This window comes from Melospiza georgiana, chromosome 2 (genome assembly GCF_028018845.1).
Source record: "Melospiza georgiana isolate bMelGeo1 chromosome 2, bMelGeo1.pri, whole genome shotgun sequence".
In the NCBI taxonomy this organism is placed as follows: domain Eukaryota; kingdom Metazoa; phylum Chordata; class Aves; order Passeriformes; family Passerellidae; genus Melospiza; species Melospiza georgiana.
In genome coordinates, this window is record NC_080431.1 from 15,107,619 (window position 1) to 15,125,118 (window position 17,500).

Genomic DNA, 17,500 nt, shown 5'->3' on the forward strand with positions numbered 1-17,500 from the left:
CTGTGGGTCAAAGCTATTACCGTTCACATCAGCAGGAGACAACGATTCACTATTTTTAATGGGATTTTCCTAAAACAGAACTGGTCAAACAATTGTGACAATTAACAAACCAGAGCTGGGGCTTTCCATTGGCATTTAAGCCCCAAGAAAGCAAGTGGATGTTGAGCAAAGAACCCACTTTGGCTTTGCAGTCTGCAAAGAAAGATTTTACGGAGTGTGGCTGTATCCATCCATTAACAGGAGAGGCAGCTAGATGAGATTTTCTGGATTGCATTTCCTAGCTGACCTAGTTATTAGACTGAAATGTTTGTAAAATCATATTCTTGCTAAACTTTGGAAATATGTTTGGGGTGCTGTAAGAAATTCATTATCATGTCAGAAAGATAACTGAACTGGAAAATAAGGCTTTATTGTCATCTGTTGGACCAGGTAACCTCCAAAACGTGAAGACTTCTCCAAATATACCAGCAAGTCCATGCAGGATTTATAAAGAGTGTCTATGGAGCTGAGACACAGAATCATAGAATAGTTTATGTTGGAAAAGCCCTACAAGATCACCAAGTTCAAGCATTCCCCCAGCACTGCCAAGCCCACCACGAATCCATGCCCCCAAGTGCCACATCCACACAGCTTTTACATCCCTCCAGGCATTAGGACTCCAACACTGCCTTGGGCACCCTGTTCCAGGGCTAAACAACCCTTTGGGAGAAGAAATTTCTTGTAATATCCAACCTTAACCTCTCATGGTGAAACTTGATTCTGTTTTTCTGTTCTTATTGCTTGATACCTTGGAGAAAAGACTGACCCTCTCACTTCCCTACAGTGTCTTTTCAGGCAGTTGTAGAGAGTGATAAGGTCTCCCCTGAGCTTTAGAAGACCGACATCTGTCTTAAAAGCTACCATGGACAGCACAGGTGAGACTCTCTGCACCCAGACATCAGCTACCCCTGCCCCTGACTTCAAATGCAACTCATCGGGAGTGACTCTCACTCAAGGAGTCCTGCAATCCCTTGCAAAAGTCCTGAATCTGTTGCAGGCCTTCCTAGATTGTGTTATATAAACCATAACTCTGCCATTGGGAGCAAGATACCACACAGGTGCTGAACTCAACTGGATTTCAACCAACCACACAGACACAAAAAAGGCATTTTCTGTTACTAATGCCCTAGGACCACCTGTGTACCCTTCAGTAGCATTTAATTATCATTTGTTTTCATGTGTGTATCTCCTCTCTCTCTCTTCTTCCATCCCTGCCACAGAAGAAGACCCTCCATGGATGACTCAGGAAAATATTATACATCTGCAGATCCAGGACTCCACAGTAAACTCTGATGGAGCAGAGGTCCATGCTCATTCATTTAAAAAATCTCTGCAGCAGTGTGCTGAGTCATGGCACTCTCCAAATATTTAATGACAGGATACAATTATGTGTATTGTGGGCTGTGGTATTACAGTTTGATCAGGGAATTTCAAGATGCTGTGCGCTATGAATGGGCTACAAAAGCTGCCATCCTCCCAAAGGGGTTAGAGCAGCATTTCACCCAGCATTAGCGTGTGTTCTTTATGCGGCAGCCAAAGAAGCCATGGATAAATGCTCCCAATGAATTTTTTTGAAATTGTTTAACTGGTACCAGTAGTTGGAAGGTTCCCAAGCATGTTACAGGACGCCATTCCTACATTTTAAACAAGTGTTCTGGTCATCTTGAGGCACGGCTCCAGCTACAAATATAAATAACTTTGAGCTACAAGTATAAATAACTTTGTGGCCATTTACTGTCCCAAAGCACAACTGGAATGGAAAACTAAGCTCCATTACCCACACTCTGCATCAGGAAACATCTTTCTTAAATCCCCAAGCTCTGCATTGACTTTAGTGAGTGTTTTTTTTTTTGGTGAGAAATCATGTATGACAATAAATGACAGGTCACTGACCAGGTTTGTACCCTTGACCCTATGTACTAGCTAAGCAGATACAATTTTTTCACTGGTTTCCTAAGTTTCAATTTCAAGCATTAATAGGGACATTTTTAAAAAAGGCTCTGCCCCTTACTAGAAATAAGTCAAATTATTATAATATTAATTTTGAATTTTCACATACATACTTTATTTTCTGATAGGGAGAATAAGAAAAGACTGTTTGATGCTAAAATGATTTTCAAAATGCTGAAGAGCAGAAGCATATATGAAAAAGTAAGGACTCAGAAAGTGAAGTTCTTCCAAATTAAATCAAGACTAGGGAACATAATTGAGGAATCATTGCTTTGGACTGCCTCACAGCAAGAATTGTTACTTCCAAGGGGCAAATACATTGGTACAAGACTGATCTGTACAGCATCCAGGGAGAAGTGTCACATCTCTGGGAAGGAGATGATAGCTTCTGATACATGATTTGTTTTTCTTTTTTTTTTTTTTTTTTAACATGAGGTTGTTCTGAAGCCAAGCAGTGGGTTAATAAAAGAATACACTTTGGCAGGGACCCAGCAGCGACTGGGATGGCAAGGAGTGTCCCGGCAGAGGCAGAGGAGAGATGTGTGAGCATCCATCACAGCCACACTTCATCATGCATGGAGAGGGTGCAGCTCTGGCTGTGCCTCAGCAAGGCCTGGCAGCTCTAAGGTAAATAACACACAGGTTTTTTTCCCAGGGTGTTGCAGTCAGAAGGAGGCAAAAGCTCTGTGGTTCTTCTAGTTGTTCCCAAACCCTAGAGATGGAGGCCAGATCCTACAGAGGCCATATGCAAACTGCCTTGTACCTATAGCATAGACAGCTTTACCAGGGGATGAGACCACTCTTTGTCCTTCCTCTGGCATACAAGGTCACCTCTGTAAATCAGAAAGATTGCAGCAACCTGAAATTTCTCCTCCACCAGACATCTTACAGAAAATTATGGCATTTTCCAGCATGAAATGCAAGCCTGAAGAGTTATTCTGCCTTCATTTTCCTCTTGCCCTTAAATAGCAGACATTTTTGTGCAGTTGTATCCAAATTATCTGCCTGTAAAAGTGTGGCCACAATCCATTTTCCCTAAATATCAGTGGGTTTTGTCTCCCTTGCCTTGTCTATATTATCATCACTCATCATCTGTGCTGTAGGAGTGCCCAGTCCATGCCCAGTTCAAGCCACAGCAGTGACCAATTCTTGTCCCACTGCACCAGCCCAGCTCCCATCACCAGCCAGAGAAAAATCAAAGCAGTTTCTCGAATTTTGTGCCTTTTGGCTGGAGACCAAGTAAGCCTGACCTTCCACCCCTGGGACTGACCAGAAAAGGCTTCTCTTCCAGACCAAAGGTCCCACACCTACCCCAACACTGCCTTTTAAAGGCTAATAAAAACCAGCTGTCAACTCCTCTCTCCAAAGCTGAACGCTCCCTTCAGGGTGGAGGAGTGCTTTCCCTTCCCAAAGAAGTCCAGTAACGCCTCCTTTGCTGCAGTGCTGGAGCTGGAATCCTCCTTGCAGGGGGGCTTAGCTGTGGGTGCATAATTAATAGCAGTGATTTGCAAGAGTGGAGAGAATGACACCAGCTGGAAAGGATAAAATGCATAAATTGTCTGTTTAGAATAGGAGGAACAATGTAAAATGTTCAAGGGGGTGCCTTTCATTATCGTCCCTGCTTTGCGGCTGCTGGCTGAGAGCAGAAACACCTCATCATAAGCGAGATATTTGTTAGACATGCCTGTTTCTGCCCAATTTTATTCTAGTCTCTGATCCCAACATTCATTCTGACTCTGTGATGTGAAGCAGGGAGCAGCAGAGAGCTGTGCCAGGTTTTGCTCTGAGTCATGGGCCTTGGGACGATCTCCTGCAAGGCAGCATGAGGGACAGGTTATCCAAAGGGCTTTTGGAGAGGTCTTCAGACAAGAACGACTTCCAAAAAAGAGGGTGGACTTTTTGCAGGGTTTAAGGCAGTCATCCCTGCTACTATGTCTCCTAAACAGATATTCCAATGCTTCCAGTGCTTAAAAAATAAGATTTCTGTAGCCTAAGTGGAAGCTGAACATCTCTGCAAACCCATCTGTGACCAAAGGGGCTTAACATTTCTGAAGATCCAGACACACATGTCCCCACTGAAAGGACATTTTTCCACAGGGTAACAAGCAACAGAACAAGAGGAAATGGCCTCAAGCTGTGCCAGAGGAAGTTTAGACTGGGGATTAGGAAAAATTTCTTCTTCAAAATGGTTGCAAAGCCTCAGAACAGGCTGCCCAGGGCAGTGGTGGAGTCCCCATCTCTGGAGGGATTTAACAGATCTAACAGGATGTGGCACTTGGGGACATGAGTTAGTGGTGAGCTTGACAGTGCTGGGAGAACAGTTGGACTTCATGATTTTACAGATCATTTCCAACCCAAATGATTCAGTGATTCTGTGGTTCTCTGGCACATTTTTAGACCAGGCAAAGCAAATCAATACCGAGATGGGCCATGGGTCACCTTGGTTATTTGCAGTCCTTGAGCAGAGAATGTACAACACCCAGACTGGGGAAGGATCTCAAAGCAACCTGCAGTGCCCCAGCTCAGACAAGTATTTCTGCTTGAAACTGTGCAAAAAAATCTTCTTTTTGATGGAAACTTAGGACAGCAAGGAGATTAATGGCATGATCACCTTATGACCTAACTTGACAAGAGCTGGAAAGGCAGCAGAGAAGGTAGCAAAGAAGGTACCATTCTTTGAAACTCAGACTGGAACAATTTGGACAAGGAAAACCTCTCTCAAATATACCCAGGGCCATGTAATCATAAACCATAGACAACACCAGACTTTTATGGTTTACCTGAAATCTTTGCTTTTCCCAGGAGTCAATTCATACATCTGTCTCACTCAATCTTTTGCTGACTTGGAAACATAAATTTTGAAGCAAATCTGTACAGCTCAAGTGGGGTCTACTTTTTGAGCATCCATGTCCAATTTAGTCCCTGCTAATACTCCAGGTGCCATTTTCTCCCTGCTGGGACACAACTGTGGATACCCAGAGCTTCTCATCTGTTTGCACTGCTGGGAGACCAGCACACAAAAACACAGTCTCTGATTTATGTGGGCATTCTTTAAGACATGCTCAAGACATTCTTGAGATATCCAGCCTGAGTTATCTTTCTTTTCAATTGGTTTCATTAAAGAATGATCTTTAAGGGGATGCCATGAAAACCTTTCATCCTTTCCTAGAAGCAGCCAGGCTTGGTTGTTATGTTCTTATCCTAAACTGCCAGGAACACACCTGAGATGAATCCTTCTTGTTGACAGCAGAGATTTTTTTTTCCCCTGAGTGATTTCTCTGTAATCTTAATGTGATTTCTCACTGATTCAACCTTATGGTTCTGTTAGGTTTTCTGTTTCCCTACAAACAGGGTTTGGCTTGTCTTCCATATTGGGGTATGCTTATCATAAAAAATATTGTGAAATAGATTCTGAGCAAACTATAGCACCTTTAAGGTTATAATATGGATTCATGGCCTGAGTCAGCACTGAGTTACTTGAATTCTATTTCAGAGCCATTTCAAGGGTTAATTATAGCATGGCTCAGAAGGTTAGGCAGGTATTTGATCCTTTTGCTGCCTGGTATCATCACTCTTGAATAGCAGCAAAGGCTGCTACATAACACTTATTTACTTAATTGTGAATTACTTAATTGTGAATTGGGATCTACAGAACAAATATTCATGAAGATATTTTAAGTGAGGAACTCTGTAGGGTAAACATTCATGAAGCTTGTTCTCTCCTCAGCCAAATACAAGGTGTATTTGAAAACCAAATGTCCATATGTCACTTTGTTCATAGAGTCAGGTGCTTGTCAGCATGACTACAGGAAATTCATTAAGGTGAAATATGGGGAAAAGAAATGGGGTCTTGTTTGAGCCACCTTACTTGGGCATATCCTCACAGGCACCAGTGCTGATAAACATGGAAGCTCAGCTGCAATGTGGAGTGGCCACAAAAGCCTGAAGGCAGCACTCAAAATTGTCTCTCCTGATACCATGTCCATCCCTCACCGATCTCTGTGAGCTGAGTTAAGCAGGATTCTGGATGTCTCTAGAGGATGTGCCTGATGGGGAGTGGTCATACTGGCATGACTTAGCTGGGGCTATAATGCTGCTTCATCAGCTCACAGAGGCTTGGGACATGAGTCCTACAGGGGACACCCCACCCCAGCTGCCTAACATTTTAAATTCAATGAGAAATAATACAGCCTAACAGCATATCGTCCTCAGAGTAAATAATTTCTTCAAAATATCAGATCTAAATCCATCCTCTTTCAGTTTAAAACATTTTCTTTCTGCTATCACTATGTGGCCATGTTAAAAATCACTCTTCAAATCTTTTATAAGCCCTGTTTAAGTACAAAAAGACAACAATGAGGTGTCCCCAGAGCCTTCTCTTCTCCAGGCTGAACCCCCAGCTCTCCCAGCCTGTCTCCAGAACAGAAGAGCTGCAGCCCTCACAGCATCTTCACAGCCTCCTCTCCACTCACCCCAGCAGCTTTGCATCCTTCTGATGTTGGGGTCTCTGGATATGGAAGCAGCTCTGCAGGTGGGGTCACACCAGAGTCAAGCAGAGGGGCAGAATCACCTCCCTTGAACTGCTGGTAAATGGTATTTAAACAGGGACATCAGGCTCTGTGATTTATTCCAGCTTGCTGGGTTGGAACAGCTGCCTCACCTGCCAGAGCCCAGCCCCTCATGGGGGTGTATGTGTGTAAGAATGCATGTGCTTTAACAGCCTCTGCTGGCAAGGACCACCTGCCTATAGACCCAAGAAGTTTAGGTGTCACCCCAAAGAATGCATTCACGCAGGCTGAGGGCTCTAGGCTGGAACCATTCTGGGATATATTCCCTGCTCCTCTCCAGAACAGAGATCTAACCCAAGGCTTTCTTCTTGTCTTTCACTTTCTGAATCTAGTCCCTGACTGGCTCAGAGGAAAAGTTCTACTAATATCAACAGGATGCGATCAGTTGTGAAAAGCCACAGCCTTGATAAACCATAATAATCCATATTCTCTGAGGAACTACTCCTTCTCACTGCTCTGTTTATACCTCCCACAGCTGTGATAACAGTAAGACTTTTGCTATGAGAGCAACCCAGAACTTGCTACTTCCATGTGAAAACATAACAGCCCCAGTAACTGACTCATCCTAATACTCTGTGGGACAACTCCTATATTTATACACTTTTTAAAAGAATTGTACTTCCCTGTTCTTCTGTCTTCTGCTCTTTTTTCCTTCAGCACAAAAAGTGCATGCAATGTTCTTTGGTTGTTGTTCCATTTTCTTGCTTGTTTTGGTGGTTTGGTGGTTGTTTTTTTATGAGCTGGAGAGGGTGAGCCAGGGAAGGAGCATATCAAAGCACATCAAGGCAGACAGTGGAATGGCAAGGCAGCAGTTTTGCTGCTGGCAGAGAGATATGTGTCAGAAAGCATCACTGAATAAACAATAATTAACAAAATAAAAAGTAATAAAAATAAAAGCAGCAGAAAGCTTTCTTTCATTCAAATATGCCAAAAAAGTAAAATTTTGGCAAGAAATAGTCTGAGAAAGTGCCTGAAGAGCTGGAAGTAGGTTCTGTATCATACAGAAGAGCCAAAAATCTGTTTAGCCACAAATAGCATGTGATGCATTGCAAAATGCTTCAAGAGGGGATATTTAAAGGGTGGGATGGTTGGCATGGAGAGGAAAAGGGGGGGGAGACATCACTGTGGGAGGAATATCTTCAGCCTTCAAATAACAGCCCCTAAAACATCCCAAATGCACTGCCTCCCCAGAGGTGACAAGGGTTGAAAGTTTTGTGCAGGATGGCTTTTGAGGGATGATATAATCTCATTTAAAATCATTTTTAACTGTTCATTTCATAGTGAGAAGGAAAAGCCCAAAGATAGGGCCTGATTCAGGGATGTCAGTAAGATTTGTATTAATGGGGTTTGGATCAGACCCATGGTGTAAGATACAATGCTCCAATCTAGCCGTAAATTAAGTGACTTCCATTAATGTTTATATTTCCTTTAATTTATTTAACCAAGAAAGTCAGCAGAGGCCCATAGGTCTCAGCATTAAGAATGAACTGGCCAAGACAGCAGCAGATAAAACTCACACCAGTGTAAATCAAAGCTTCCATAAGTTATACCATACTCAAGAAACCATTGGTGAGTAAGGCAATAAAATGTGACTACTTTTGCTTTATTGTCTCATTCTCAACTCTCACTTTCTGCTGGAGCCAAACATAGTTTCTCCTTTGTCTTTTTAAGAGGTGCCGGAGACAATGGACCAAACTTATTGCAAACCCAGGCTCTAGAGTGCCAGTTCAGGAGCTGGGATTTGCAAGAAACTCACAAATGTTTTGCCTTCCTTTATGGCCAGATAAAAACAAAGATGAGATCCAGAAGCTTTACTACTTCTTTTCTTATTTAATATTGGAAAAGGCTGCACCTCCACCTTATTAAACCCACATTATGAAAAATTATTGCAGCTCAGCATTGTTTTGGCCCTATATAATTTGAATTTTTCCACATATAGACAGCTGTCTATATCCTGGAAATGGATATGCTTCATTTTTCCCGTCTCAGGGTGCAAAGAGTCATGGTGGCCCCCCAGCAGAGGAGTTGCTTCAGCATTTCACCTTCCCTAGCACGAGGCTGCAGAAATACTGTGGATATAGTTTTCACCAGAGCAAATATTTAATCTTTGAAAGTTCATCTTGGCAAGTAGCCCTTTTCCCATCCAGTCATTGAACCCATCTCCTCTAGCTTTTTGGGCGTAGCAAGTAGTTCTCTCTTCTCTTCTCTTCTCTTCTCTTCTCTTCTCTTCTCTTCTCTTCTCTTCTCTTCTCTTCTCTTCTCTTCTCTTCTCTTCTCTTCTCTTCTCTTCTCTTCTCTTCTCTTCTCTTCTCTTCTCTTCTCTTCTCTTCTCTTCTCTTCTCTTCTCTCTCTTCTCTTCTCTTCTCTTCTCTTCTCTTCTCTTCTCTTCTCTTCTCTTCTCTTCTCTTCTCTTCTCTTCTCTTCTCTTCTCTCCCACCCTACAGTGATGCCATTCCTGCCACTACAGTCATGACTCCATCATGATTTCCATTATAAACCTCAAACTGGATTTCTCTGGCAGGATGGGGGTGGGGGGTGGTGGTTTTTCTTTTCTTTTCATTTGGTCTATAATTTGATAATAAAAACTCACACTGGGATAAAATTCAGCTGCCGAGTCTTGGATACTAAATCTGATTTAACCCTGAGCATGCTGAACTGCTTTCAGGTGTTGGGCACTGCTTTGGGGTGTTGGGCATGCCAAGGTGTGGGAGGTGAGTCCTTGGGGACAGCAAGAAGGGGTGGGCCACTTTGATTTGGAGTATCTGGGAGCCAAAATGCAGGGAAAATCCAGCTGGGCAATGCTACATCCCAACTGCCATGGTCTCCTCAGCTTCTCTTGGGCTACAGGCCCTTATTCCCTTAATAATAAGGGAACTTGATAAGGGAAATTGATATCCCTTATTCCTTTGATTGACATTTTTATTCCACATCCTCATGGGTATCTCATGCTTGATCTGTTCCTCTTTACACTAAATTTCTTACTGCATTTAATGCATATATTAATTTAAAACCCCACAGTAATTAAGTTTTACCAGATATTTGTCACTCTAAAGTATCTTGAACCCCTTAATCTACCTGTCACTGAATCAGGTCTTTGAGCAGTCTTTGTTTCCTAAGCCCCACTCCAGAGAAATTGAGTTTCCCTAAAAAGACCACTTAAGTTCAGGTTGGTTGTGGATCTGACAGCAGCTGCAACCCCCAAGAAACCACTGGTCTCCAGAAAACCTGGGGCCAAACTCATCCAGTCAGGGCTCATATGTTCCACCAGATCAGAATGCCTTTCAGTTGTCTCCTCAGGAGAAACTAAGGTGAGAATTCAGTAGAATCACAGAGTCATTCAGGCTGGAAAAGAGCTTTAGGAACGTTGAATCCAACCATCAAATAGCCACTCCAATCAGCGCTGCCACTAACTCATGTCCCCAAAAGCCACATCTACACAGCTTTTAAATCCCTTCAGGGATGAGAACCCTCCCACTGCCCTGGGCAGCCTGTGCCAGGGCTTCGGAGCCCTTCTGGGGAAGAAATTTTCCCTCTTATCCAATTCAAGTCTCCCCTGGCACAACTTGAGGCTGCTTCTTCCTTTCTATTTCTTGGGAGCAGAGTCCCCTGCTGGCTCCACCTTCCTGTCAGAGAGTTGTAGAGGGTGAGAAGTTCCCCCAGGAGCCTCCTTTTATCCAGATGGAGCCTCCCCAGCTGCTCTTCATAGGACTCATGCTGTAGATCCTGAGCATGGCACAGACACAGCTGACTCATGGACAAGGATTTACTGGGGAAAAAATATCTACCATGAGGACACATTGCATCAGGGAAGGCAGAATGGGAACTGCTGATGTATCAGCTGCCCACAGATTCCCCATCTCTGAAATGCTAAAGAGAAAAGGCCTGATGAAAGGGAGTGACCCTGTCTTGCAGGTGGGATGGAGCAAGCACAGCCCCAGTTCAGCCCACCTTCTTTAGATACCTTCTCTAGCCTGGAAGTAAACCCTTTCTGATGTGGTGCCTCCCTGTATCTAATTTTTTTTAATCTCAACATAATTGTTTATACTTAGGCACACAAATACAGCTAAATCAGCATGAGGTGGATTCTGATGGCAGCCACTGAGCTTTTCTTCCATGGATGGTTCTCTTCAATGGTCTGTAGGTCACCCATGGCACTGATGCAGCTCTGAGTGTAGAAGATGATGGGGTAGACATGTCCCAAAGAGCACAACAGATGGCTCAGTGCCTAGGATGCTCTAAGGGACTCCTAGGAAAGCATCCAATCCCAGATCCATCCCCAATTCAGTCTGGAGAATAGGATGTTCCCTTCTGGACCTGCTTACCACTCCCCTTTGCCTGGGATGGAAGGGGTGGAGGAGAAGGAGAAAGCACACTTCATTAAAGCAATGCAGCACAAAACCTGGACACATGTTCTCATCTGGAAAGCAAGCACAACAGCACTTCCCTAGCCTGCAGGGACACAGTGAGAGGCCATTAAAGACTTTTGCAATGATCAGATACTTTAGCCATGAACATTCTCCTGAGAGCTTAAAATTGATGGGATGAGGCATCATGACTGTAAAAAACTCTAATCTATCAAAGCAATAATCTAAGGAAGAAAGACACTTTACAACACAGTTACACAGCAGATGGTAAGTGACTCATGAAGTGTTCCACCAACTGTACACAGGAAAACAGTATTAATAAAATATGCTGACATGACAGATTAATAGCTTAGAACTGCAATCCAGGAGAGGTTAGACTGGCCTATCCTTCCTCTGGGGTTCTTAACAAGAAGGAATTAAATAAATATTACAAACAAAGATTAAATGCAAGTAATATTAAAGCAAGGCTTTGGTCTGCATGAGGACTGTAAAACTGGTATCACAGGACTCAGTGTTTAATGTGCTGCAGCGGCACCACTACAACACTGCACTGTGTACAGATAAGTGTGGCTCCTGCTGCTCATGCTGCCAACCCACCCCAGGATCGGAGAAGCCAGATGTGCCCCTCTGGCTGTGGCACCACCTCTGGCAGCATCACGGGCCTGATCCTTCTCATCCTTTGCATACCATTGTCATCACTCCCATCCTGAAAAAAACCCTAAAAAATAACCAAAAGAGTGGTGGTTGGTTTGTTTATTTGTTTGATTGATTGTTTGTTTATTTGTTTTAAACTTTTTGGAAGTGAAACACATCTTGCTGGAGCTTATCACTGCTAAATAATTTCTTGTGAGGCAGATGATTTCACCTCATGTCCATATTTTCCTTGACTTTCCTGTTTAGATTCCAACAGAAACTGGGCGGAGATAAAGGAACAGTGGTTATTCACACCAGATCATTTAAAGCACTTAGAATAATTTTCTAAGATGGTTTAGAACTTCCATAGTCAGTGGAGGGAGAGAAGATGCTCCAAAAGGCAATTGAGAGCCCTGGAGCTGAGGTTGGAACTGGCATTTTGGTTGGAAGCTGCTGTGTTTCAGGTGATGGCTGGTCCCATCCAACCCTAACCATGAAATCTTGCCCACAAAAGGTTCAATTTGCTTCAGCCTTCTCCAGCATTCAAGGAAGTGGATGTCTAATTCAGTTGGCTCTCCTTCCTCTGAAGGTTATGGACAGTGTGGTCCCTACTGCGCTGCAGGGGTCTGGAACAAACCTTTCCCAGATTTCAGACTAGCATAATCACCAGCACTTCAGGGGAATTCTGGAATTCTGGATCTCTGTTTTGGAAAAAGCAAAACAGAAAAGGAAGAAAGGAAGGGAAAAGAACAAGAGTGGGGGGGGGGCAAGAGAAGGAAAAAAGAAAAGAAGAAAAGGGAGAGGGAAAGGGAGAGGGAGAGGAAAGAAAGCATGAAGAAAGCCACCTTTGTTCTTTGTTACATTAAATTTTAAACACCACACTGGTAACAATATATTGGCCTCATTACACAAAGACAGTAAGATCCAGCTAGCTCATAATTCCACCAATAAAGATCATGATTTGTCAATAAAAATTAAGGCAGTCACTGATCCATAGTCTAGATTTCCTGCTTGGAGTGGAATTGTAAAATATGATGATCAAACTTGGTGTAAAACAGAGCAAATGTGAAAGGTAAGCTAGGTAAAAATATACTACTCCTCTTGCCACTGTCACATGAAGCCAGACAGGACCAGGTCCTTCATCAGAACACCCCACCTACAGCCATTGTGAAGAGAAATCCCATTTTTTAAGCTGTATGGAAAATCTTTGCTCATGATTTTATGTGTAACTTTCTTGGCAACTTCAAAAAAGAGGCACAGAGGGGCTTGACTGAAAACTGATGACACAATCTCTCCCTGCTCTTAGCATTTTGGCATGCAGCACAAAAGCATTTCTGAAATCCCTCCAGTATCTAGATCTCTACCTGGAATCTTTTTAGGATTAATATTAAAAGTGTATGGTAGACTAGAGGCAGGTTTGCTCAGAGGAGTGAACATCCAATGAGTTCCCCCCTTTCTATCAGTGAACAATAAAAGGTCAAGAGTCTTGTGTGAAATATTTTTGCCTCTGGTGGGAAAAAATTGTTGATAAATTACCTTCAACTTAATTTCAAACTAATTTGTTTGGTGTTTTCTCAAAGAGCCTTAAAAATGTTGGCAATCTCCTAAGCGTGACTATAGGTCTTGTTCAGTCAGCTCCTAACCCCACCACTGAGCCCTGGTCTTCCAGGAACACATGCCAAAATAAAACAATTGAAAAAAAAAATACATGTGCTCTTTACTTAGAAGTCCTAAGGCTATCCAGATCATAAATTTGTTTTGAGGTGTGTGGCAATACTTATTTACTCCCAATTGATTGTCTTTTTTGTGGGAGCTTTTCAGCCAAGTTAGAAAGCCAGAAAGTGCTGATCATAGTAAATCCATAACATACCTTTAAGTAACAGCTGAAGGTACTCACCAAAACTTGTCCTCAGAAAAAAAATATATCAGAGACATTCATTCAAACACCCTCAGCTGATCCCACATCTTGGGCAGATGGGGTGGATGGATTCTGCCCCTTTCTCTGTTCAGGTGAGGCCCCACCTGCAGAGCTGCTCCAGCTCTGGGGTCCAACGTGGAGATGCTGGGGAGAGTCCAGAGGAGGCCATGGAGATGCTCTGAGGGCCGGAGCCCCTCTGCTCTGAAGACAGGCTGGGAGAGCTGGGGATGTCCAGCCTGGAGAAGAGAAGGCTCCAGGGATAGGGAATTGTGGCTGCAGTAACTGAAGGGAGCCTGCAAGAAAGATGGAGAGAGGCTAATTACAAGGGCCTAAAAGGACAGGACAAGGGGAATGGCTTCCCACTGCCAGAGGGCAGGATTAGGTGGGATATTGGGCAGAAATTCTTGTCTGTGAGGGTGTTGAGGCCCTGGCACAGATTGTCCAGAGAAGCTGTAACTACCCCACCCCTGGAAGTGTTCCAGGCCAGGTTGGGCATGTCCTGGAGCAACCTGATCTAGTGGAAGGTGCCTTGCCATAGCAGGGTGTGGAACTGGATGATCTTTAAGGTCCCTTCCAACCCAAACTATCCATTACTCAATTGTATGATTGTATGATTTGCATCAATGAAGATGACCAGGGGAATAACAATGTCATTATTAGAGGGTTGCAAACAAAAAAGCAAAACTCTGGGAAAACAAAGAACATCTGGACTTGGGATTTGAGATGGAGATGAGGCTCTTCTGAGTGTCAGCACCAGAGCAGGGCAAGGTACCCCACCCCAAGCAAAGAGCCTGTGGCCTCACTACAGCTGCAATGGTGAAGCTGCTTCTGGGAAGCTTTGAGATGAGGTTTGCTTTCAAGTTTTAATTGCTTAAACTTCAAAGTGGAATCAAAAGTCAAAGTACTTGAACTTGTGGGGCAGAGCATTTCATGGTCTTCACCACGGCATTTCACTAAGGGAGGGGTCTGCATTCCTGTTTCAGTTCACAACAAACCCAAACAAATGAGGTGAGCTCCAGGTGAGCACCTATCACATGCTGACCAAGACTGGGCCACAGGACCGGCTACAGATAATAATAAAAAAAAAAAAAGCCATCTGAACTGTGGATGGCAAGTCATCAGCACTTTTTCACTCTGCATACTTCGGTGGTGTGGATACAGCCAGGCACCTTCACCAAAGAGCTGTGGTTAATGTTGGGGTATGGCTGAAGGCCATGTAAAGAGATGCAGAAGCTCTCAGCAGTTGAATTCATAGCCCTGTCTATACTGCCAAATAACAAAGTCTAGTGAGTGTCCCTGACCCTGAGACCAAGGGGTATGAACCAGCATCCACATTGCTCAGGGCGTGTCCCTGTCTTGAGCTCACCCCCCTGGAGAGCACATGGCTTCCCCCAGCTCAGGTGTTGTCCCTCTGGCCCTAAGACAATAGAACTCTTTTGTGTGTTTTGGCCAGGTTAAACTGTCTGCAGTAATATGTGAGGTGTCCTGCAGGCCACTGGAGTGGTGTTTTCTAGCAGGAAACCAATGTTTGAGGGTGTGAAGCCTCTTCAGATATGCTGCATGGGACCAACAAGGCCAAATGAGGGTCAGATTGAAATGATTGCCTAAGAGGACTCTTGAGTAAACTCACTTCAGGCTGGGTATGTGGCAAAGGAGTGAGCAATGTGGACCATCAGGATGGTCTCAAGCTCATCTTTTGGTGTTCTCCTGCTCAGCAATGCAGACAAACTCTTTTTGCTGCGTTAGCCATGTATTACGTGCAGGTGAAAGAGGCATTGTGCCTTTTGCACCTTGTACATACAGCTTCCTCCTTTTGCTCCCAGCCTTTAAGAAACTGAAATGCAACGTGGCAAATTCAGGTCTGGGGAAAGAGTTTGAAGGAAAACCCGCATTACTCCTCCACTCATCAAATTCCTCATCTCTTTGAACATGAACCACAATAAAACCAATATTATAACAAAGGGGACACTACATTAGCATCCTTAGTGAGTGCACCACACATGGGGTAAGAGACATCTGACCAGACACAGTCATCATCATGTCCCCTTGTATTTGAGCTAGTCATGTCCAGCTTACCTTAAAGGCAACACAGAAAGAGAGACATTGACACACGTTTTTTCTGACATGCAGTGTTGAGACAAGATAGATGAACTGCTCTCCAAGAAACTCTCCAAACCAAAGACATCTGATTGCTGATGCAGGTGAGAAAAATCCATGTCCAGAAAGGACAAAGAACCCTTTCATTTACAACATTGCCTCAACTACTAGCACTTAAAAATAACTCTTAGGCACCCAAGACACTCCATTGCATGGATGAAGGTGGGATGGGTGAGCCTGTGGAGTATATGCAGAAGCAGGGAGTGCTAGACTTGAAATGCAGTGAAGGACATTAAGCAATAGAGGAAATGTGCAGGGTTAAACCAGCATCTCTATGCAAAGGAGAATCCATTGTCTGAGCAAAAGCTTTCCAGCATCAAGGGGCAGTAAACAAGCTGCAGGAAGAATAGCTGTGGCAACTGCACTATGTAAGTAGAAAGAATAATACACTGCTTTCCTGTTGGCAGGAGTCATACATTTCCCTTCTGGGCATGGGTGAAAGGCAGGTCCCACAACTCCAGCATCCACCTCGCCATGCATGGCCGGTTGGGAAATCCCAATCTCTTGGCAAAGGCATTTTTGCAGCTGTGATGGCTCATGGAAAGGCAACTGATCTGTTCAAACCCACTCTGAACCTCTGAAAAGTGAGCACTGGCTGCCAGGGCGAGACGCTCTGGAACTGGTGTTTGCAGGATCCAGCCCCAGGAGCAGGGCAAAATTCAACAAAATGCAGCATAATTAACTTCAGATGTACCTGTCAAGATGTCACAGACACAGTCCTGGAGAGGAGCAGCATATTATTTGTTTCTCATAATGTAGCAATTATCTTGTTGTAAGAGGGGCTCTCTCCAGTGCTCCCTTGCTGCCTTTTGTTTTCCTTCCACATTGATTCACACATTATTTAACTTTTGACTTGGACACAGCAGGTTAAAGCATTTAACAGCTTGGCTGCTTGCTCAGACAGAGCTGAGAGAAGGAGGGGAGGAGGAGGAGGTGGCAATTTTTTGCCTTAAATTTTCAAGGTTTCTGCGCTACATTTTTCTAAGGGAGAGACGAAAGAGAAGGGAAGGGGAGGGGGGAGTGGGAAATGGCATTCCACAAAGACGGAGTCACATTTTCCAGGATTATAACATGCTCTCTGCTGTCCCCAGCTTTCACTGGGAGATGCATTCCTGCTCCACTGGAGAAAAGGTCAGTGGTAAAAATTTCGCAGGAACTCCATCATTGTCCTCGTGGGACACGTTCATCAGGAGGAGAGAGTCAGGCGTCGTGCTCTGTCGACAGAAATCCACATCACAAAACATATTACTGGGGGAAGGTGGGGAACAGAGACCCACGGCCAGATAGAGTCCATGACTTCATTTTGCTGGATTATTTCCCCCTGGCTCGCTGGATACCTGTGGAGCCAGAGGGCATGGACAGAGAGATGTTTTGCTGAACAAATGAGATAAAGGCAGGAGAGAGAAAACAGGATGGATGTGATTTAAAGTGCTGGAAAAGCCTCTGCCCCAGGGGAAAATTAACTTTTGGTTTATATAAAGTAAGGTATAACTCTGTGAGCCACTGCCAATTATGGATCTACCCGAGCTTGTCCAAAGCAATTGTAGCAGGCAGGGCCAGCATTGGCCCTTTGGTAGTCACTAAACAGAGGGAGATTTTAAATGTGGAGCAAAGTTCATCACTGCAATAATAACTCAATCTCTTGAATTCAGAATGAGAATGGATGACAAAGTGGTTGAGCTTTGCTTGGAAGCACACATGGATGTGCAGCAAGGGGCTGATAAGGAGAAACATGAAGCATATCTTCTCCAAGGAGGGTTGTTGGTGCTGGTGAAAATGCCTCTTCCTGTTTAAACTGATCTACTAGAGGGAATTCCTCTGAGATGATGGCCTGAGAGGATTGTTTGTAGAAAGGAAAACAATCAAAATCA